Consider the following 25,626-nt stretch of genomic DNA (forward strand, 5'->3'; position numbering starts at 1 on the left):
GAGCGCACTCTTCATTTGGTTCCACAGTGGCTACCTTCAGCTTTGCTGTCCAAGTCCACAGAGAACAAGCGTCTGTTCTCCAACCTGGGAACAAAATTTCAGTTTTCATCCATTTAGGTGTCCACAGATGAACTAGTCCTTATAGATGTGGATTATCATGCACTAATTGACATAGACCTAGGTTGTATTTGCTGATTGTTTAGGCCAAGCAGGACCCATGCTTGAAGCTGGGCATGGAGTCAGTCCTACACTCTCTCAAATTCCCTAAATAAATAGAATAAGATAGGTAGGCCACCAATGACTTCTTCTCTATATGTAAATATAGTTGGTCCTACTAAAAACATTTTCTGAGAGAAATAAATGAATTAAAGTGAACGTATTCACGCACCTAGATTTTACTATCTTTCCCTGCATAGTGAAAGATACGTAGACAGGTTTTGTTTTTTTTTTTAACTTTTTTATTGAATTTATTGGAGTGACATTGGTTAATAAGATTATACAGGTCTCAGGTGTACCGTTCTATAACACATCGTCTGTACATCGTGTTGTGTGTTCACCACCCCAGGTCAGTTCTCCTCCCATCACCAGTTACCCTCCCTTTACCTTCTTCTGCCTCCTCCCAACCTCCCCGCTCCCTTTGGTGATCGCCATACTGTTGTCTGTGTCTATGAGTTGTTGATGCTTTTCTCCTGCCTAACCTCTTTACATATTTTACCCAACCCTGCAACCTCCAGCCCCTCTGATGGCTGTCAGTCTGTCCTCCATCTATGAGTCTGTTTCTATTTTGCTTGTTAGTGCAGTTTGTTCATTAGATTCCATATATGAATGAAATCATATGGTATTTGTCTTTCTCTGACTGGCTTATTTCACTTACCATTAATGTTCTCCAGGTTCATACATGCTGTTGCAAAGGGTAAGATTTTCCTCTTTTTTACAGCTGAGTAGACAGTTTTGGTACTGTGTTAACATTTCTGTTGTCAATAAAAACTGTATTTAGGCACCAGATTTAGAACCAAAAAACTAGACTGAGCTCCAGTGCTGACTCTCAACAATGTCAAGGGCAAAGTAATTTATGTCTTGACTCCTATTTTATCTTCTCAAGAAGAAATATCACCTTCCTCTCCAAGGTACTATGAAAACTAAAGGCAACAATAATCCATAGTGCTTCAGCAATGGAGAAGAACTATTTTTACAAGTATTCAGACACCATTTTGTGTAAAATAATATGTAATTTTTTCCATCTTCAGATTTGGTAATATTAAAACATTCCTATATAAAATATTATTTTATAGCAGATCTTAAAATCTGAACACTTGGAAGCTAAAGCTATAAAATAGAACAACAATAACATAGAACATAATGTTTATAATTTGTTTCAAGAGGAAAATTTATTTCCAGATACTGTATGTGTCACAATTTCAAGAAATATCTTTCTTCTGTTAAGAAATTGTACTTTTTTTATTTGGATAAAATTTCAAAGAGGAAGTTAAGATCATATAGATAATTGCTTTAGAAAAAATCTAGAATATTCTTTGTATATTGGCCCAGTTATTTTGGTTCTTTGTTTCTTTAAAGTGTCCTATTAGCTGCCCTTGCTCTGTTAGCTAATATTTCTCTAATGTCTCTATTTCCAGATTTTTAAAAAATCTTTAAAAATTGAAAAAAGTCCCAGAATAAAAACGTTGTCTCAGAAGATAGGAAGATATTTTAATTATTGTTAGAATTGGCATTTTTTGCTATTTTAAATAAATTCTTGGCTCAGAGTTTATACCAAATGTAGGGGAGCAGAGAAGAGGTTGATTTACACATATGCATTTGTATTTTTTAAACAATTTTAAATGTACATTAATTGGAAGTAAACCTATAACTTAATTTTTGCAAATAACTAATTCATTGGCCACTGTTTTTACAAATAAGGTATTCTGATTAACTCTTTTAAGAAAAATTGTATTGCATATGATTCATGTTAGCTCATAACTAACAGATAAATATTCCTGAAACAATAAGGTAAACCTTGCATTGAGCAAACATAGTTAAAAGCATGTTCACTTTCATTTTTCATAATTAGACTTCTAACTTCAATATTACAGCAGCTTTTATTATGTATGTCTTTGGAAATAAACTTTGTGAGAGCAGATAGCTCTAGAGAGTATAGAGCTTTCAGATTGTAGAGAATATGGAAGATTTTTTTCCCCTGTTATCTAAAATATCTTACACTGATATGGAGAAAATTTACTGAATCCACAAATGCTTGCAGTAAGATAGAAAATTCAGCAACTCACTATTTGGGATACTAATACGTGCTTCTTCAAAATTAAAAGTGCTGTAAATTTTGAGATACAAATTTAAAATTTTAGTCTACAAAGTTATACTTATCTGAAACGGCAAACTGAATTGAGTAAGCATGACTTTATTTCCTAGATTACTTCTTTAAAGGATGCTGGTTAGATGTGCAGTCTCTGAAATGTGTGTGTGTGTGTGTGTATTTGAATTTTAGCACATTATCTCATACTAGCTTTGAGAAATTGGACAATTTACTAAGCACACCAAATGAAGATAGTATATACCTCATCAGGTTATGATTATGTTTAATTATATCTAAATATAGATATAGATCAATAAAATATAGAAATAGAGATATATATATTCTGGTATGCAGTTGGATGCTTCAAATAAAATAGATAACAGGTATCATTTTGTTTTGTCTGATAAACAAATATAAGTATTAGAAAGACTTTCTCTAAAAAATGAAAGGAAATAAGGCAAAGTGACTTTGAAGATAGTCTATATTGCAAATTAACTAATTTCCTTGACACCTGAAAAATCCATTCACTTTTATATTATTGAGTTCTAATATCAGGCATGGATAAAGCTATGGGAGATTTGTAAAATGCTGAGAACATCCCCATTCTCTTAAGGAGTTCACACTGATCTGAAAGATAAACTTTCACACAAATACTCAAATGCCACACTGTGATAGCAGTAGGGATTGGAAGAGAGCAATTCTGACTAGGTGATTTGTTATTGATAATTTTTATAATACAAAGCCATCAATTGCTATATTTCTGTCTTTGAACCATTCCTCCACTAAAGACTCTATGTTTTATTTACAAGGAACCAATATAAGAAGACCAGTGAGGACGTTTTGATAGTTATACAAACTTCAGTACATCTTATTTTTTGAGGACACTTATTCCTGGCCCATTTGATGGCATTTTCTGTTTAAAAGAAAAAAACTACTTTAAATATTTTTATATGAATTATTTTTATTTTTGCCCTTTTTAATATGAAATCAATTCCAGATAATTTTTTTTACATTTAGTTCTTAACAAATTATGGTAGATAAAAGGAATTAAAAATGCATTTTTAAGAAACCATCTAAGCATATTAAGAGCACACATGATATGTTTGAAGCACTTCGGATACAATGCATCCAGTCTTAATCTCTGTTTCAGAATTATAACAAACTATTAAAATTAAATGGTGTTTTGACAAAAGTCCATGTTGAATTTGAAGCACTCAGCCCAAAAGCAATGGAAAACTGGTGCTTAATGTTCACAGAAGCTGAAACACTTCCCTTGACCAAAGCTTTAAACAAGCTGCTTTTCAGTAGCAAAAGCTTATTATTTTACATTTCTGTGATTTTTCTTCAAAATGTCATCAATAGCAGTGCCATTTTGCAACAGAATATATCTTTTTTGACTCCTGGACAGAATGTCTAAAGGGACCATTTTGAAGCTTTCTCAAGTTCAATAAATTAAAATGCTAAGTGGCATTTATAAGCCAATGTTAGGCAGAAAAAAAAATCTTTCTGTCAGTTTCATCATGAAGATTATCCTCCGCTGCAAGACTAGCCTCTCAAAAAGTGAGAATGAATCAAATGTAATTTCACTTGAGATATGAATACCCATACTTCATAAAACTAATCTAGAGGACAATATATTTGCATAAATTTAATGAATTGATTAATATTTAATGTAACACAGTTTTATTTATTTTTTGATACTGAAATTATTTCCTGAGGAGTGTGTGAGTCCAGTAAGATATAAAAACTAAACAACGCCATTTCTTTGGGATTTAAACAAATTTAATCTGCAGTTCGTAAGTTAATAATGCAGTGAGACCAGAAAACATTGATAAATGTCTCTCAAGTAAAAGAATAAACAAAAGTAGCATTAATACCAGAGAAACTTACTTAGCTGGTTTGATTTTAAGAGCTAGGTGTCAAAATACCGAGCATCCAAATGTTGCTTTTATGGAGATTTTTACCAGTCCAAAACTGTTTTGCTGTGACCAATGACCAACGCTGTTTATAGCTTCCATTTAAGGGACAGATACCCAAGGGACTTAACACCCAAACTGATTAATTCACCCCATATTTAGCAAATTGCAAGTAAATTGATGTGACATACATAGCAGGGAAGTCTTAATGAAAATGTGGCCTCCACTATTTTCCTATGGCATCCCTAATGAGAAATGAGATGATTATTATATTAGGAAGCAAAAAATAGAATAATCATTTTAACTCCATTTCTGCAGGACAAGTATTTTACCTTGCACAGTCTCAGCAGACTGATGCTTCGCTGGACTCCAACTCCAGTATGAAGGGACACCACTTAGAAACAGTATAATCTGCAAGAGGAGACAACGTGATGGTACTACTCAGATCTGTCGGGTCAGGAGTCCACTGAGGCACTTCTCTGTGGTTAAATGACAAAGGCTGCCTTTTTGTTGTTGTTACTGTTATTACCCTTCTTTACTGATAAGAGACCTCCTTTCCCACAGCCTCAGGCTCTCATTCTTACCCCATGATGAGAAAGGCAAGACAAGGTTTCCTTTGATTTGCAACCTCTTAAAAAATCCTGGGGAAAGGATCCTGACTGGAATGGGAGAGGAGAGATGAACGTCTTTCAGGGGGAGACAACAGCCAATTTAAAAGTTATTCATACAATGCCTGCTGTACAGTGCTTAATACATGTTAAGAAAATATTATTGTTGGTTCTCTGTCAAGGGCATGGGGAGTAAGTCATGTGTGGAACTGGCAATCAGAAATTTTAGTGTTTAATCCGAGCTCTGATGGTGAGAACATAATTTGGGCAAATTTCTTTGCCCCTCAGAACTTCAAATTTTTATTTGTAAAATCACTTTGAAAGATATCCCTTACTCACTGGAGTTTTCTCTTGAGTGAGATAAATTTTGTTTTTAGCGTATAGTGTAGGGTCTGATCAATTCTGGTCAATAAATGTCAATTTAATTCTGTTTCCTCTTTATGAATCTTGGCATATCGACCCAGTTCTTACACAAGCAGTGTGACCTTGGGAAATCACCAGACTCTAACAGTTTCCCCACCCATTTAAGTAAATAGCCGTTCCTTCCTGACAAGCCTGTTTTTTAGATGAAATGATGCTAGTGCATGTAATACTACTTCATGGAGTTAAAACCTCTTTTTAAATGCAAGGGCTTATTATAGTAGATGGAAATTTTTCCAGTTTCACTTTGTCACTAGAGACCTTTTGAAAAGCTAAGAATAACTCAGTATAAAACTGGAAATCATAATAAACTAAAAAATGCATTCCAGGTTCATAAAACTTGGTACTACTCTGGCACTAAGATTAATAACAGGTTCTAATGTCATTATGCAAATTATTAATGCTATACAAGTAGATAGTTGATGTGATTGAACCTATTTGGTAAGGAATAGAAATTACCATAAGTAAGTGTGATCATAGCTTAAGCTTGTAGCTACTATTTCTGCTGGAGCCTGAGAAAGCTTCCTCCTTAAATAAAGTGTGCAGGGAGGCTTTCAAGTGTTGCTGAGTTTTTCATCCACTTCAGCATTCTATTTCTGTGATAAACTATTAAAATTTTGTTCATCAAAAATATGTAAAATGCCCTGGCTGGATGACTCCCTTGGTGGGAGCATTATCCTATATACCGAAAGGTTAGGTTGCATGTTTGATCCCCAGTTTGATATGCCAGTCAGGGCATATACAGGAAGCAACCAATCAATGTTTCTCTCTCAAATCAATGTTGTGTTCTCTTGCTCTCTCTCTCCCCACCCCACTCTAAAATCAACAAAAACATATCTTTGAGTGAGCATTAAATAAAGATAGATAAGTAACAGATGATGATAGATAGATAGATAGGCGGACAAATAGACAGATAAATAGATGGTAGATGATAGACAGACAGATAGACAGATAGATTTGTAAAACTAGGAAGGCCTATTCTTCACAAATAATACTGAAGAAATCCCATTTTTTTTACAAAGAGTCTATCTGCTGCACCAGAAAAGATTCCAGAAATTTGTTATTTAAGTAGGACCATTGGGATACATAAGACTTTTACCAGTAGCAGGATTTAATTAGAATCACAATGACATATTTTTAAGGTCTATAAGGAAGAAACAAGACCATATTTAAGGTAAAATGTCCAAAACCACCTGTGACGATGAACTGTTATTGAGTAAATCTATCTCCCATTTACAAAATTCTCTGCAAGGAGAATAAAAGAACATTGGTTGGAAGCAGTAAATGATTTATTATGTAGGAGAAGCGTCTCTAGAAGAAAAGTGAGTTGGCAGTGAAGTTTTATGACAAGGCTTGTTGAATCATAGCAGAAAACAAGCTCTCTTCTCATTTTTGGAATATCTTAATTTCATAAACATTCTTTCAGGTAAGTATTTCTGCCACTGGTCCGCTATCCAGGCCATATGCATCACATGGGTTCTCCTTCTTTTATGTATTTGCTTATTTTCATATTTAAACTGTAACATATTCCTCTTCAGTATTTCTTTGCTAAAATGGGCCAATATTTTGAAGTTTAAAGGGGGATCCTGTCTATGAAAGATAATCAGGTGGGAAGAGGGCTTGTTAAGTTCCCAAACACCCCTGAGTAAATGGGATGCTGCAGGCATACAGAGGAAAGACTTGATGGGCCCTAGTAGAAAATTAGACTCAAATCTATCTGAAAGTAGAATATGTACCCTATCCCACAAATGGATACTCTGGTAGAGTGGAAGCTTCATTAGGTCAGAATGTTTGTGCTCAATGTCTGATCTGTCATTGACTTACTAGTTATGCAGGCACTGGGGAAACCTTTTAAGGGGAAACAACAAAAACAAACAAACAAACAGAAAAACAGGATCCCAGTGGCCATATGATGCAAGGAAGACAAATTCTATACATTAGGTCTTAGCCAGGTGGGTTAGATAAAAACAAAGCAAAGCAAAGATAACAACAAAGCAACAACAATATACTCATGTGAATGACTACCAAACAAAAATATAGAATTGCTATACTATCTAAAGTGACTAGTTTTCCCTGCTCACTCTATTTCCCTGTGATTCTTAGTTCCTGTTGACCCCTAAACCCAGCACTCTCTCTGACCTCATAACCAAACACTGAGTTGTTTCCCCGTCTTCTCCATGGATTCTCATCTACACGCACAACCACACACTTTGTGACCTGGTGGCAACATATGGAAGGGCCTGGGAGCAGCTGAACTGGCCCCATGGGAGCTGGACACTCAAACAGTGGCCACATGTGTCTGAAAAATAAAGGCATTGTCGTTTCTCTCACAAAAAAAAAAAAAGTGACTAGTTTTCAACCTAATCCATGAGACATACAAAGAAAGAAGAGTGTAATTCATAATTAGGAGGGAAAGCAGCAGTGAATGTGAACTGTCTCTGCTCATATGATGAATTTAACAATGCAAAAGACTTTGTTGACAAAGATTTTAAGTTACATGTTATAAATATGTTCAAAAGATACCAAAAATATGAAAGACTCAACAAACAGAGAATATCAATCAATAAATATAATTAAAAGGATACTAGAATGGGAAAGTATTGTACAATAACTGAACTTTAAAAATTTACTCAGTAGGATCAAAAGATGATTGAAGAAGGCAAAACAAAGAATTAGTAAATTTGAAGATAGATGAATAAATAGAAAGAGAAAAATTATTTAAGATACATAATAGAGGCTCAGATATCTGTGAAGTATATAAAGCCACACTGAAGCACAGTTGGTATATATTATCAGAATTAAGTCAGTATTAATCTGAAGTAGGTTATGATAAATTAAGATACATATTAATCTGAAGTAGGTTATGATAAATTAAGATACATATTTTACAACCAGTTATAAAATAACTGAAAAAAAAGTTTAAAAACTCATCAAAAGGATTTAAATGATACATTAAAATATTCTTACTTCACATAAAAGGAAAAAGAATAAACAAAGGAAAAAAATGAGACATGAAAACAAATAGCAAAATGACATAAACCTAACTATATTAGAAATTAAATTCCATGTGAATGGACCAAACACTCCTGCCAAAAGGAAGAAATTGACAGATTTGATTAAAAAGCCATTCCACGTATCTTATACAAAAAAAAAAAAAAATCCTTTAGATCAAAGTAAAATAAATTGAAAGTAAATGGATGGAAAGGCTACCATTAAAAAGAAATGCCATAGTAAGCCTTGGAATGGCTATACTAATATCACATAACATAGACTCTATAACAGGAAATGGTATAGAGACAAAGAGGAAAATTTCATAATGATAAAAGAGTTAATACATAAGAGATTTATGACAATTATGAATGCATATCAACTATAAACATTGTTACTAAAAATGAGACAAAAATTGATGCAGTTGAAAGAAGAAATATCAATAAGACAAATTAACAGTAATTGTTGAGAACTTCAGTATCCTACTGTCAATAATTAAAAGGGAGAATAACTAGGGAGAAAATTCAGCAAAACTACAGAGCATATGAATGAACTCTCAACTAACTTGATCTGATATTTATTAGGAAAAAAAACAAACTCCCCCAATAATAGCTGAATACATATTCTTTTCAAGAACACAAGTAACATTCTCCTGGAGACAAAACATGCTAGGCAATAAAACCAGTTTTCATAAATTCAAAAGCACTGAAATAATTTGAAGAAAGTTCCCCAACTACAATGGAAATAAATTAAAAATTATAAAAAAGAATTTTGGGAAGTATACAAGAATGTGGAAATTAAAGAACATACTTCTAAATAACATGTGTCAAGGAAAAAAGAAAAAGAAAAATTAGAAAATATTCTGAATAAAATTAAAGCACAACATATCAACATTTACAGAATTCAACTAAAGCAATGCATAGAGAAAAATGAATAGCTTTCAACTCCAATAGTAGAAAAGAAAAAACCTTAAATCAATCATTTCAGCTTCCACCTTAAAAAACTAGAAAAATAAGAACAAATTTAACCTAAAGAAAGCAGAATGAAGGAAATAATAAAGACTATAAGGGGAACCAAAGAAATGGAAAAAAGGGAAAACAATATGAAATGATGAAACCAAAAGAAGTAAGAAAGATGAGAACCACAGAAATCAAGGGCCATTCATGATCCAAGTCTGTGCTAGAGGCCAGGTTGTCTTATGAAACCTGCAGCAGCCAGGGGTGCTGACATTCATTATATTAACAGGACACAGCCACTCTGTCACCGCTTGTCTTTCCGTGCATCATTTTGTTAATAATCCAACCACAAACCCATGATCTTCTCTCCATGCCTTCAGTTTGAGCCTATAAGGAACATATCTGCATGACCCCATCTGGTGTTCATCATCTCTTCTGTCTCTGTAGCATCCTGGGCCACAAGTCAGAAATGTCACTGAAGTCTTTTGTTCAATGAGTAAGAAAGAATCCAAAAATAATGGTTTCGACAAAATAGAAGTTTATTTCCCTTATTATAATAATAATAATTATTATTATTATAATTATGTGTGCATCTCTTCCTGGGTCCTCAGTCAGTGACATTATATGGTATAATGGTAACACAACATCAGCCACAGTGGCAGAATTTCCCTACAGAGATCAGAAAACACTACAAATCAGGGGCACTTTCACTGAGGGAACTGGTGCTTAGGCATTTACCAGCACACCAGCCCAGACTAGATATTCAAATCAGCTATGTCAGTTACACTGTACAAAGAAACCAGTACTATATTTCCTTATTGCTCTCCCAAGTCACATGATGGTCCCAGGGAGCTGATGGGGTTCTTCTCATTTCATTTTTATTCCACATAGCAAAAAGGAGGAAGAAGAGAAGTTGAGGGGGATTCCTTTTAGTCAAAACCAACATAAATTCTACACAACACTGATTTTTCCATGTCATTGTCTGAAAACTAGTCTATGCCCACAGTTCGACGTAGAGGACTGAGACTTGTATTAACACTCACAACTAACACTTAGGGTTTTTTTTTATAAAGTCAGAATATATACAATAGATATTTGGAGGCAATTAGAGTTCCCTGAGCCAGTATTTAAATTGATCATCGTTCTGTCAGATGTTCACCACTCTACCAGAAAATTATAATAAACCAGAAAAAGAAAATCCTATATATCTTATGTCATGTCTGCATGGGATGTGATTAGGCAGTTTCCCTCAGAAGAAGGCTGTAGGTAGAGATGACCCATGACTAGCCTTCTTAAGACAGCAAAGTTGGCAAAAGAAGTTAGAAGTTGGCAATAAAACGGGGAGTAACAAAAAATTGATGAGGTACGTTTTGCCTTTATATTCATTTGCACTGGGAATTAGCATAACTGGCCATAAATTCAGTTTTTGTAGAAAAACAGTTATTACAAACCAAGCTACCATAGGCATTTGAGTAGCACATTAATGACTTCCCAAAGATGTTCATCTCATAATTTCCAGAAACTGTGAATATATTACACTACATAGCAAAAGAGAAGTAAAGTTACAGACAGAATTAAGCTGGCTAATCAAATGACCATAACATAGGGAAAGCATCCTGGATTATACAGGCGGCTGTGATATAATCATAAGGGTCTAGATCAGGGTGATAATGATGCAAAAAGGATTCTGCCTCCCTTCCCAGTCCTTGTCCTGGGCACCTCTTCATTCGTCTTCAATAGCCTGCTCCTCCTGATTTGTACCTTTTATGGAAGTAAACTGATAAGTATAGCACTTCCCTGTGAGCTCTGTGGGTCATTCTAGCAAATTAATACATTGAGGGAATTAGTGGGAATCTCTGAATTTGTAGGCAGTCTGTCAGTAGTGCAGACGGCCTGGGGTCTCGCATGCAGCTGGCACCTGAAGGAAGGGCAGCCGTATGCAGGACCGAGCCCTAGACTTGTGAGATCTATGCGAACTCCAGGCGGTCGGTGTCAGAACTGAATTTTTAGTACATCCAGTTAGGACTGAAACAAGGTATTACCAAATCAAGTTTGGACTGGGTAGTATCAAGATGCAAAAGGTGTTTTATAAATATTCACTGGACCTGTTTATAAGCTATGTAAGTTAGGAGTGGAAAGTAGAAGTCAAGAACACAAAAAGCAGAAGTTGGTTTAAACATAAACAGGAGATGCTCAAGGCCTGTGCCCCATACTTCTGAGATACCAATATAGATCCTATAGGATACATTTTTCTCTAAGGCCATTAGCCCCTTGTTTTATCCAAGCCACCGTCACAATTGTTTTTACATGAACATAGACCAACAGTGCTTCCCTTCCTGCAAAGGCATCACACCTGGTGGTTTGTTGAACTGTCTCCTGGAGCTGACAATTAGGGAGTCAGAAACATTGAGAGCCAGCTGTTTAATCACTGGTAGCTTGAAAATGGCTTTGGTAGGAGAATTTCTACAACACTTCAAGGTAAATGCAACCACTGTTATACTTCAGGGTTTTTTTCTTTTCCTTTCTCTCCTTTTCCTTCCTTCCTTTCTTTTTTCCTCCCTCCTTCCCTTCCTCCCTTCCATAAGGCAGTTGACCAGCCCGCCACAGCTGAAACCTCTCACTTTATGTTCTGCTCCTTTACTCTCCCATTGCTGAGAAACATGAGAAAGTTCAGCTCTGTATATGAACAATTTTGTAAAACAAGGTAGTCAATGGCCATGGATAGGATGAGCGTTTCACCAATGGGAAACAAAATCCAGAAGATGCCTCCTTTTATTTATGCATTATTTTACTAAATAGGCTGTCCTGAAATGCAATATACATATCCATTATTAAAAAACCATAATTTAATCACTAAAATAATAGCAATGAGTAAAACATCTCTTAATCAGAAACATTTTTCATTCATTGTAATTGCCAAATTTACGATACATTCCAGTTTGGTCCAAGTGACCATATTTTTAAAGATAAATATGTAGCAATTAAAATAATAAGTAAATTTTACATAATAGCAACAAATGGATTGTATGTGAAGTTGTTAAATTATAAAAATTAAAAAATCATCCAAATTGTGGTATACTCTTCAAGAGCTATTATGGGGAATAGTAACTGCATATTTACTGAACAGTCATTACATAAACTAAGTATGTAGTTTGATTTATCTGAAAACAATCTCATGAGGTTGAGCTACCACTAACATTTGATCTAAGTGGTATCTGGGCCTCCTCACATTTTCTCTCCCACATTTCTTTCCTCAATTTCCTTTTCCTTCATTTGTTCCTTCTTGAAATTATACTCTCCAGTAAAGTAATAGCAGATAAACTTTATTCTTGTAAGTTTTTTAAGATCTGATATAATATAGACATGTTAATGTTTTCTTTGAAGTCACTGTGCTAAATATTCTCTAAGTGTCAATGTTATAAATGAATGTTTTAAGGGTTTTTCTTCAGAAAGGAGGAAAAATTTTTAAAAGCCTGATTTTATTATATTATTAAAACACAGGAGCTCTATCTATATCCATAACTATATATTTGTAAGTCACTGCCTAAAACTCTATTGTCTGGATCGCAAGACTGAGACAGAAAAAAGCAGCCTCTTCTGCTTTCTTTAGGAGCTGCCCTGATGCTCAAGCTAGACCACGGTGTTCTCCTGTACAACAAAACGGTCTGCCCAGATCAACATCAGAAAACATCTTCCCATGGTCTTACTAGAAAAGACAAATTCACTTTCTCTAGACCACACCAATTTCAAGAAAGAGAACAAACAAACTGATAAAACCTACCGATTGTAGTCACAAGTTCTATTTCTCCCATGATTAGGACATGCCTGGCAAAACTTACCTTTCTCCCTATACCTTTGAAAACACTGAACACTGCTTGCAAGGCAAGTCACTGATCTTAGATGGGGGTTCGCAGCAGAACAGCAATTGGAATAAACTTTCCTTTTAGCTTTGAGCTCTGTCTTTTGTTTTGAGAGATGTGCGTGTGCGCTCCCTAGCACACATCATTTGAAAGTGATTGAAGCTTGAGTTCCTTGAAGTCCCTGGCTACAATTTAGACCCAGGAAACAGCATTTATCAAATACGCTCTTCAGAAAAGAAGCCAGAGCTTTTCTAAAAAGTAACCCAAACTTGAGGCTCAAATACAAAACTACTACTGTTATTGTAACATGTTAGGTAAATTTCCCCCCTAATATAAAGTTCCGTAGCAGCCTTTTCAGGCCTTTCTTTTTTCCATCTTAGCCAAGTAGAAGGAAAGAAAAATCAAAGAATAAGATCTTGCTTGCTTTATTTCCTGTGATAAAAGTTTAATCCTCTTAACATACAAGTTCCTATCAGTTATGACGGATTAATTTGTTTTTCTAAGTGGACTGGTAGGTAGAGAAGAAAGCTGACTGACCCTAAGTCATGCAGAGTATTGCAAAATGAAATTCACAGCTCTCTTCTATAAAAGAAATGAAAAAAATCACTTTGTAATACGTTACTCCCATGTTCTGTGCAGCACGCATTATCTCCTTCTATAGATGATATATTTCCACTACTGGTAAGTTACATAATATTTTCAAAAACAGTAGAAAAGTTAAAATGCATTGCAATTTCAACTGCCAGGAATGACGTTAGGGGCTAAGAGTCCTAAAGGGACATCCCTTTAACAGAGCAACAAAAAGAAATCAGTGAGAGTTAGACTATGTGACCGCCTTGAAGTCTGAAGAGGAACAATGAAAAGAAGTGGGTTGCGTTGGGCAGTGCATGGACATGTTGAGAGGTTACAGGGCTGAGTTTGGCTTGGGACACAGTGGCTGAGAGTAGCAACCCCAGGCTTGGCCCTCCTGCTTTGCACTCCTGGTCTCAACTGCCATCTGCGTGCCTGGGGCACGTTAACTGCTTTCATGGAGCTTACATCATATTAAAAAATAGACAAAAACAAATGATAAATAACTAATTAATAACTATTTTTAAGTGAAGAGAAACACATGAAGGTGGAGAGTGTTGAGATTTGGAGACTGAGTTGCAACAATAAAGGAGATTGTCATTAGCCATTGAAAGGGTACTTATTGAAAAGGTGACATTAGAATGTTAGTGCAAAGCATTTCAGAGAGAGAAATGAGGCAGTGTAAAAGCAATTAAAGTGGCAGCAGTGTTTAATGTTTAAGAAATCAACCTCATGGAATTTATGATGAATAAAGCTTAGTGAGTAAGGGGGATTGGTAGACGGTAAGGTCATGGAGACCATAGACAGCCAGGACTTGTATGACTGTTTCAGACTTTGTGAGAATATGGGATGCCATTTTAGGACTTTGACCAAGAAGATGTGATGTCCTTTTTCCAAAATAAAAGAGAAATCTAATTGTGTCATAACTGATAAATGGCTTGAAAAATTCTGATGCTAGATCACTTTCTGATATTTAACATAACTTCAAGGGCTTGAAGCACTAAATATCATTTTTATACATGCATCCCTTTCAACCGTATCCATCTGCCTAATTACATGAATGCTTCATTTCATTATACTACAAATATATTAAAATATTTCACATTTTCATTCAGAACTACCTCTTTCTAAGCTAAAGTCACCCACAGGCTAATTGCAAAATTAATTGCAAAAAAAGAAAAAGAAAAAAGAAAATAGTAGCAGCATCCAATTCCTAGAAATTTCAATATCTATAGTCTAAGCCCAAGATTGCTCTGACTGTTGTGGCTCAGTGGGTGTTGTCCTGCAAAGCAAAAGGTCACGGATTTGGTTCCCAGTTAGGGCACATACCTGGGTTGCTGGCCAGGTCCCCAGAAAGGGGCATGCTAGAGACATTCACACATTGATGTTTTTCTCCAGAACAAACTCTGGGAACTAAACTTTGGGATCTGTTTTTTTATTTTTTTTTAAAGACTTTATTTATTTATGTTTTAGAGGGGGAGGAAAGGGAAAGGAACATCCATGCACCCCGCTGCTGGGGACCTGGCCACAACCGAGGCATGTGTCCTACACTGGGAATCAAACCGGCAACCCTTTGGTTCGCAGGCCAGCACTCAATCCACTGAGCCACACCAGCCAGGGCAAAGCATTTGTTTAAAGTCAATGAAGCTAAGGTTTGACACAGAACAAAGTCGTACACAGTTGCTATTAGTGAAGAGAAAATGAAATAAGTTGGCAGCTACCATTATTCTCATAATTCACAAAAGCCACAGAAATAGAGTGAAGTCGGATTTTAAGTGTTATTTGAAAAAATCTTCAAATGGCATAATTGATGTGATCTTCCATGGTATTGGTTTATATGCATGATTCTTTTAGTACTCATAATAACTTCTTTTCAGTATTCATACCACTCTCCTTGTCAAGAGATAGAATCACTGATAGGTCATATTTGCAGCATGTGCCTACCCATGAAACTTGGCAGTGGGTCATGTCCCATTTAAATTACAAGAACCGGAAAGGGAAATTTTTTCTCTCTCTCAAATTCATATTTTATATCCAGAGGGAGGACAAGGAACACTGGCCAGGCAGATGAAAAACACTAAGCCTCCAAAACTATGACTAAGAATCTAAGATTTATAAAAGGTCTGTCCAGAAAGTCCAGCATGCAATATTAAAAATAGAGACATTTATTGAAGATTCAAGAAACACTGTACTTAGGACAATGACACTTCAGTCCCCATCAAAGTTGACACCCTGGAACCTCACATAGTTCCCCCAATTACCATCAAATGCCCCATTATATTTTCCTGAATTTATTGATGATCTGAAATCTCGTCCTTTTCAAAGGTGATTTTAGTTTTGGGAAAAGCCAAAAGTCACAGGCTACCAAGTCTGGGATGGAGGGGGCTGAGTCACCTGTCTGACTTGATGTTTCACAAAAAAACTCTGCATGAGATGTGATGCACGACTGTGTGTGTTGTTGTGGTGAAGCTGCGAATCACCAGTTGCCCACAGCTATGGCCTTCTGAATCATCTGAATAGTATCGATGGAGGAATGTTCAGGCTTAATGCAAAATTGGATGCAGATTTGTTGCTCTACTCGCTCAGTCATTTTGAATGTGATGGCCACACAGTACACATGCTCACGCAGAGGCATCTACCGCCCCCACTGACTAGTACAGCGAAGTCGTCATTGTTCATGCATGTGCACTCCACTCCACTCTCCTTGGCTGCCAGGTAACATCAATCTCACCCAAACCTTTCTCATTACATTAACAATGGCTGGACTTTTTCTGGACATACCTCATAAACTAGGGTTTGTTGAGGCAGGATGCTGAATTAAAGGAACTCATAGGAGATAAAGCCTGCTGGTCTTGATGAGAAGAGAGAGAGGAAGAAGCAGGAATAATGAATAAGTCTTAGGTTTATAAATTGAGTACCTTAGGAGTTTGAGGATTCCAGAAAAATGGAGAAGGAGGATGGGGCAGAGGAAGGGAAACAAGTCACTGTAATCAAGTTTGCCTCCAATTACTCAAAGGAATTCTAAGAAAGGGATGCATATTTGGGAGTTATCTAATATTGACAGAAGCCAAAATCATGAAAATGACAATAAGCTCACTTTGGTTTTAAAAAATGGAGTTGCATTAAAGGATGAACTCCAGGGAATACTAAGTTTAAAAGAGAAAGAAGGAAATGCAGAAACAAGATCAAACGTGGATTGAAATATTTTCTAGTGAAATTTCTCAATCCAGGTATTTGGATTTAGCTATTTATTCATAGCTAAGATTCCTCTTACATATTCAGTATCTACAGCAGCATCAACTGTAGCTGTTACAGTTCAGTAGGCACTCCTCTGTGGTAAATGTGCTTGCTATCTGCACTGCAGGATCTTTAAACTTCATATAGATCAACCCTCTGAAGCCATGAAATCAGTTACTGAATCTGAAGTTCCCCTGTGACAGAGGACAGAGACTGACTGTCCTGGGCCAGGCATACCTATGGTCTTTTAATTCCCCAAGAAGAAAATATTTTTGATGTGAGGTTGAACCATAACAGAATTCAAAATGTAATTCTTAAATCCCCTAAGTGTTACTAAAATCTTCTACAGGTTCATTTCCAAGATATAATTTGCTGATACACATCTACCTCATCTAAAAGAGGTAACTTTTTTTTTTCCTACAGAAAGCCAATTAGCAGAAGGTCAATTAAAGCTAGGACTGTTTTTGAATGTAAAATACAGAGACACACACAGGACTGTGTATGAATATATCTAAACAAAGTTTATTTTAATCTTTTTCCCCTAAGTTGATAAGGATAGTGAGAATTGTTGTTTTACAATGATACGCTTAGAAGAAAATAATAAAATTTGAATAGAGGCAAAAGTTTTTCCTTTCCCTGGTTTCAGAGTTATCTTTATACTGACAGGCTTTCAAGTGATACAGGTAGGCTTTGAATACGATCTCCATTTTATTTGAGGCTGAATGACCCTGAACATATCACTCGACTTCTCTGTGACCTCTTTCTTCTCAGGAAAGAAAAACAGAAATGCAGGGTGTACTTCTGTGATGAGCACAGGAAATAAAAAACTTTTTATGCAACCATAACAGTATTTACAAATGAGAATGATATTTCCTACTATACACATGTTCTTAATTTAAAAAAGTCACATGGCATTGCAGAAAATGCATCTTGGATGATTAATTTCCAAACTGTACTGAAAAGGTTTTGTTAGAAAATTCTAGGAAGGACAAAATGCAATGCTAGTTTGTAACCAAACTGTCAGTGTCTTATTTTAGCAAAATGTGTTGTCATTTTTACTTACCTAATGACATATAGTTCATATATGAATTGATTATGCCTACTTGTATTTGTGTCGCTTCCACCAGTAACCACGGTAGTGCTATCCAGTTAGCATTGCATTCTGTTCCATTATTTCAGTGATGTGGAGTTTTAAATATTTTATTTCTATTCTGCCTGGTTGCTTATTACTTCAGTCACATTAGAAGCAGGAAATAATATGTTAATGAACGTACTTGCTCTTCACAATAAAGCTTGGCAAAAGGAGAAAAGGCTTATAATTGTTCCGACACCAAAAACATATTTTTGGATAACAGAAGGATGAGATAAAGGGAACTACCTCACCGACAATTGTTATGTCAAAGAAGTGCACCGAAGATGGAAAACTTGAGGTGAACCCTTTAGTCAAGCATTCCTCCTGACCAACTTATCTTCCCCATGTGTACCTCTCTGTTGAATATTTAATGAACACCAACTTTGTGCCAAACACGATGTTAGTTGTGCTTTTCTCAAGTGTAAGTGTTGCTTAAATTTCAGGAAAATCCAGTAACTCAGTTTTCAAAGGAAAATAAATAAACCAAAGACATTGATGGGGTTTTGTTTCTTTTATCTCTACAACAGGCATAATATTAATTCCTATTTCTTATTGTTTCAAGACTGTGGAAATCCAGCAAAATAGTTAACAGGTAAGTGCTTTGCAAATAATAATTTAAACAGGTTATTGTGCAGAATTAAGAGTTGTTTGTTTTATTACAAAGATCCAGGGTTACTTATGTCAGCGGGTGGAATAGAATTTGCTTTTCTAGGGTTTCTTTCTACAAAAGATTTTTGTTGGAGAGTTTTGTTATTTCCTTTGCATAATTTACTTTTCAAAGTAGAGCCTATTGCATGCGATGTGCTTTATAGAATATTTGGAAATAACAGAAAACCCCATAACAGCAAAACAATCCTCTTCAATCCATCACTCTCAGTTAATTACTGTTATTATTTTGATTAATTCTTCAGTTATTCATCCTCTATGGGTCTCCCTGAGGGAGAGGGCTCATGAAGTTCAGTCAGAATTCACTGAGTTTTCCATTCTTTTGTGGAAATTTTGAGATGCTTAGAAAATACAATGACAAATACTTCCCCTTCCAACACCAACGATCTGTATTTTGCTAAATTTCCCTTTGGTTTATGTCTCCCTAATGAAGCTCACTTGAGGAAAATGACCCCTGCAGGTGAGTGGACTCTGGTCACCACCACCTCAGCTGCTGGTGAAAGTGGCGAAGTTGAAGTGGAAGAGAATCAGAAATCTTCAAAAAGTAGAGGCAGCAGGTGTTTTTATAGCCCTAAACCCTCTTTATATTCCGTTTACCTGTTAAGACACTTGCAATAGCATTATGAGGCCAGAGTGTATTTCTGGACATTGCTAACTGGTGCTTCCAGTGTACGAGAATTATACAGATTGTTATGCATTTCTAGTAAGAAAAATATTTTTAAGTCCCTCTCTAAAGGCCTGTTCTCCAAACTGTTGAATCAGGTGAGGGCCACCTGCCTGCAATTATAAAAGCCTGAGAATCTTTCCCAGTGAATATGACCTCATTTCCCATCTAGTACACCTGTTCACTTACTAGCAGATTAGATTTCTCTTCTTCCATCCCTCTCTTCCATCTCTCTTTTGTTTGACAGGAACAAAAGATCTGCCCCCAGCGAGTGTGCAGCCCCCTGACCAGATCGCTCGAGGCCATCACTGAGCACCTCCTGTCTGTCTCTGCACGGCCTCCAGCATTAGTGACAATGCGCCCTCTGGGCTCAGGAGAGGTAAAACTAGATCTGATAGGACTCGCCTCTGAGGAGGCATCAGTGCCAGGGATCACTATCCCCTCCTAGCTTTCGAGAGGGACCAGTGACTTAGTTCATCTTTGTCTGTAGGCAAAGGAGAGAGGTTGCCAAAGACAGAGCTGAGCATGCAGATAAGGCAGGACCCGGAGGAGGCAGGAGAATGAGACAGCGAGATTAGGATGACCCAGCAGGTTATAGCACAAAGTTGAACCCCGCATACAAATGGTTGACTCTTCTGACCTTATAACTAGGTGCATCTAAGAGCCTGCCAAGGTGCTCTATATAGGTCAGCACTGGGACGGGGAGGGGAGGGGGGCGGGGGGGCGTGGGCACTGCAATTGCTAGGTCCCCCACCTAAGTAAGGAAAAAAAAGGTACCTCTATGATTAAGAATGTAATATATTAATATACTTCGGGAAAAGCACAGCCCTTTTCTGTTTATCTCAGCCCCTTGGAGAAAGTGTCTGTGATAAAACAGGGTAAGGTCGTTCTCTTCTGAAAGGCTTGTAAACTAAACCCTGGAAAAGTTCTGAAAAATATATCTCAAAATGGAGAAATGATGACTCAGTCCCACGTAGGTTCTAGAATAGGTATGGGGTGCTCCACCTAGTAAGAAACAACACTTTTATGCTGGTTTCAGGCATTTGATAATGACATAGACAATTTTAAGAAAGTCACTCCAAATCACTGGCTTCCTTGAAACAGAACCTAAGAAGGTTGCTTTCACTGGCCAAGGGCAGTGCTACTTGTGGTGAACTAGTTTGACGTACCAGGCTTACACAACATCCTGCATCAATTGATTTTCATGTCCAGATCATCAATTCTTTACAAATGTGCCATGAATTTCTCACTTAGAGGAAATATATTTTTGCCATATATTATTGCAACAATGAGTGAGAATAAAAAAAATAGACAGTTGTACTGAATAGGTCAGAAAATAGGGTATATTTTGGTGAATAATGAAAAATAGGAAAACCTATGGCAATGTCTCAAATCGGCATAAAAGAAACAGCAAATTTTTAAATATTAAGAATGTTAAAAAAATGAATACATGAGGGATTGAGGAATTTTGAATAAATAGTTCTAGTTAAACAGAAGCTGAAAGTCAACTAAGTGAGCAGTACTCTTGTTCAAACAGTGAATGCTTTCATTGATGTTGTGAGACATCATTACTAATAGGTAATGATTGCATTGCAATTATTTTGTACTCATTTGCTGTTGCTTTGGAAATGTTTTAATCTCTTCAAGTGTGCTCTTAAGAACAAGTTACTGGAAACCACATGGATACAGGATTTATGCAAACTGAACTCAAGGTAATTTATGTTACATAAACTATAGCTTTGTGTGAAACGTTTGCTTATTTTTCAGACTTTCTCAAGGATTAGAAGTGGAGGATATGCAAAGTCAGTCATATTGCATGAAACAGGTGGTCAGGGCATTTCTAGAAAGTATGTTCCTCTGCAAGTGTTAGTGAAAGTCACACTAGTGGAAATTACAGGTGCAGCAGCAGTACTGTTCGCGTGACCTGCTTCCAGGAAAGCCAAAGTCCCAGAACCAGTATTAGGAGGGACAGACTCAAGTTACTTAGGAATATGAAGGTGCCCTAGACAAGAGAGTAATAATGCTGTTAATTGGTAATACTCACAGCGGCGCTGAGAAATCACAATTATATTAAATGCCCTGGGGATGAGAGGAGCACTAGGGCTCAAAAGGAAAGAATGCTCGGATATCCTTCTTTGCCATTTCCGAGACCTAATTAAACATGAGAATCAAGAAGCCTTTAATAAGTTTGTCTAAAATTTCCAAGGGTCTCTGTTGCAGCTATTTTTCATTGATGTGGATTTGGAGGGTTTTTTGTTTTATTCACCTGGAACATATTTTCAATTATTTTCACCTGGAACATATTTTCAATTATTAATATAGTTCAATATGTATAACTTAAGATGTCTCTCCCTTTCCCACTTTCCCCAGGCAACCACTAATCTGCTTTCTGTCCAAATAGATTACTTCGTATTTTATAAAAAATTATGCAATAGAATCATGCATATGTACACTATTTTGTCTTGTCTCTTTCACTCAGCAAACTTATTTTGATATTAAACTATGCTATTTTGTGTTTCATCAATTTATGTTTTATTTTTTTGAAATTTCTAAGTGGTATTCCTCTAGGGTTACCATAATTGAATTATCCATTCATCCATTGATAGACATTTGGGTTGTTTCCACTTTGTGACTATCACAAATTAAGCTGCTACAAACATTCCCACACAAGTCTTTGTGTCGAATGCCACCTTATGAGATATTTGCCATGCATGTATCTTTGCCAGTCCGGCAGTAATTGTTAAAGTGTAGATTAAACTATTTTATCTATTTTCTTCTTTTATTGGGTTTTTCTAATTAGTGAGTTTTTGCAATTCCCTATAGAGTCTGTATATAAGTTCTATAACAGATACATTCTTTTCAAATATTTTCTCTCCATCTATGGCTTACCTTTTGATTTTCTCGGTAGTATCCTTTGAAAACCAGATATTTTTCATTTTGAAGAAGTCCAATTCATCATTTTTCTTTTATGGATGAAGCTGTTGGTGATGTATCTCAGAAATATTTGCCTAAGCAAAGGTTATAGGTTTTCTTCTATGTTTTATCATAGGAATTTTATAATTTAAATTTATTTTTAGGTTATGATCCATCTTGAAATATTTTATGTTGTATAAGATACAGTTTCATTTTCTTCAGGCATCAATTGTTGAAGATATGTTTTATCATTGCCATGTCTTTGAACCTTTGTTGAAAATCAACTTCTCATATTCCTGTAGTCTGTATCTAAACTTTTTATTGTGTCCTATTAATTTGCCTATTTTTATGCAAATGCCATTATATACCAATTATTGTAATTTTATCTTAAATATATATATAAATATACATATAAAAACATGTAAATATATGTAAGTATATAATATAATACCCAAATAATTCTTTCATATTTTCAAGACATTTAGGAATGTAAAAAGTAAATTTAGCCCTGGTTGGTGTGGCTCAGTGGATTGCACACAGGACTATGAAGCAAAGGGTCACCAGTTTGATTCCCAGTCAGGGTACATGCCTGGGTTAGGGGCCAGGTCCCTGACTGGGGGCATGTGAAAGGCGACAAATAGATGTTTCTCTCACACATTGACGTTTCTCTCTCTCTCTTTCTCTCTCCCTTCCCCTCTAAAACTAAATCAATAAAGTCTTTTAAAAATTACATCAAATAAAGTTTCATTTTTCCCTTAAAAAGGAGTTAAGGCAAATGTTTCCCTCAGTGTTTTAAAAGTGTCATGTAATTTTTATACTTACAAATTCCTAAAGCATCTTATAATTAAAATTGCCACTTCAGCAGGTACAGCTGTATCCTGTGTAATCAAAATGAGCAAAGTAGGAGTGCTTTGCATCCGAATGATTCATTTTTTATCATTTCTTGATGTACAAGGCATTAAATTGGCAAAACAAATCAAGGTGACTACCCACCCTTATACTTTGTTCACTGAAATGTAAAAGTAAAAGATTTAGATGAGTTTTGTATTGATTAATGAAATGGGAAGATCACAAAGGCATGAGAACTGCAACTGCTACAATGCTTGTTCTTGGAATTTCTCAGATATTTGAGAAAAGAGTTTTTTACAGGTAGGAAGAGGCTATTGTGTTTCATTCATGATGGTTCATGTAGTCAAATCTTCAGTGCTTATCTGAATTCTGTCAGGGTTAACCATTTATGATTGATTGATTTTTATATTAAAAAGCGGCCAAATAACCAGTTTTGTATATATTAAATTCAATTTCAAAGCTGACTTTTTAAAATGGGGCTTTTGAAGACAGATCCTCCAGTGTGACACACCAGGGTATGATCAAACAAATGAGATGCTGAAGTCTAGCTTTAGGTCAAAGAGGTAGCAGAAGTACTTAATCCAGGTATATATTTTCCCTGATAAAATAAAAAATGGGTATTTTGATATTAGTAATATAACAGAAACCACCCCCGCCTCCCCGCCACACACACTGGCTTCTATTACTCTATGGTTCTCTTGCCTACCGCCAGGGACCACGGCTCCCAATGCCAGAGTCTCGTGAAAGGGAACTATTTATTCAAAAGTGACACAGGGTCAGAATAATGGCGGGATGCCGCCGTTAAATCCCAAAGTCCCTTTAAAATACCCACAAACACAAACACAGTCCTGCCCGCTTACCAAGCCAGGACAGCCAGGGGTTCTGTATCTCAGGAAAAGAAATAGAAGCCCGTAGCTCGACGAGGTTCCCGCCTGTGTCCTGGCATCCTTGGGCCGTCCATGCTCGGCCAGGCTCCTGCTTTTAATCCAGAACTGGGTCCTCCTGGCAGGCTGGGGGATCCTTCTGCATTCTTTCAAACCAGGTGGCCAAGCCCCCTGCACTGGGGCTACATGGTCAAAGAGGCCACCTGGTGGAGAGCCCCGCGTGGCTGCTACAGTCTGCTTTTCTGCTTCTTTCTAAGCTGCCACGGTCAAGAGAGCTGCCTCTCTGCTCCCAAACCACACGGATAAGCCCCTGCGTGGTTGCCGCACCTGGGTTTAAATCCCGGAACGGATCTTCTTCCGAAACCCCATTTCCGACTCTCCCTACACTTGGTTACACCTGCCCGTAGTCTGGTTTCTTCTACCTTTCTCAGCGGCCATTGTTAGTCTGGGCAAGTGTGCCCCCCGCCCCGACGGAGCGCCCCCCAAGCTGCTCTCACAGGGGCAGGAAGCCCCTCTGGCTACAGGGCATCACGGGTTAGAGTCACACCCATCTCCCTGGCTCCAAGCAGACACAGGTTTTAATATTACTAAAACACTGGCCAGGTTCTTCAGATATGCAAAGTAGCTCTCAATGACCCTCATCCCCCAAGAGGTAGCCGTGGGGGCTTAGGGATTTGGGGAGATCTCTAGCTCAGCACCTCAGTACAGTAATACAAACAAAGCAACACATACACTGAAAGTTCAGAAAAACTATAATAGGATTTGAAGTTCAGAAACATTCTTTCCAATTTATTAAGAAAGAGCAATTTTTGAATATCTCTGTAAACCTACGGATTTCATCCAACTATGAAGATAATACTCATCAATTATGTATAGAAATCTCCAGGATATTGTGCAGATACTATTTAAGTCCAGGCTTTTTTCCCCAGCATGATGTGCTTCTGTTGCTTTTGCAGTATTTCTAAGAAGCCATTTACAAGAAGACTTGTACAATTGAGAAGGTCCTCTTCACCTTCTGGAGAAGCCATGTCACCTATTTTGGGGAAAATAATTGAACACTGAGTTGTGATACATTTTCTAAACTATCTTCTTGTGGATCATTGTAATATGGACTTTTATTAGCATATTAAGTAGTAAATGGGACAATATGTGAATTGGCACTGTTGCAGAGTGAACATTGCTTTACTAACAACATAAAATTGTCAGGGGACAAAACAGGAGAGCCATTACTAGGACTGAGGCACACACACAAAAGCAATACAGGATAATGGAGAAGCATCATTTCCTCACTCTCTCTCTCAGCTTCTAGCCATTCTTTTCTATGACCAAAACATATCGTGCCATGAAGTGAATTATTTCAATATTTTTTCATATTACCATTCTAAAGGCTTTATTTTCTCTTTATAAATACATTAAAAAACAAAATACATTTTTTTCTTCAAACCTTACCCAACCTCTTTCCTCATTTATTATATACATAGAAGTATAAATCAGAAATAATTGAGTATTTTCTAAGAAAACAGGTTAAATTTAATCTCTTAGGCTATATAGAATCTTACTTTGTTATTTCTTTAAAAATAAAAAGGTTCTCTTCCCCCCCTCAAGAATATGGGTACCATCTCTTTGAAATGTAAATACCAAAGTGGGGTGACCCTCCT

The sequence above is a fragment of the Pteronotus mesoamericanus genome, unplaced genomic scaffold (assembly GCF_021234165.1).
Source record: "Pteronotus mesoamericanus isolate MK-2021 breed Mesoamerican mustached bat unplaced genomic scaffold, CSHL_Meso_final contig_90, whole genome shotgun sequence".
Classification (NCBI taxonomy): Eukaryota; Metazoa; Chordata; class Mammalia; order Chiroptera; family Mormoopidae; genus Pteronotus; species Pteronotus mesoamericanus.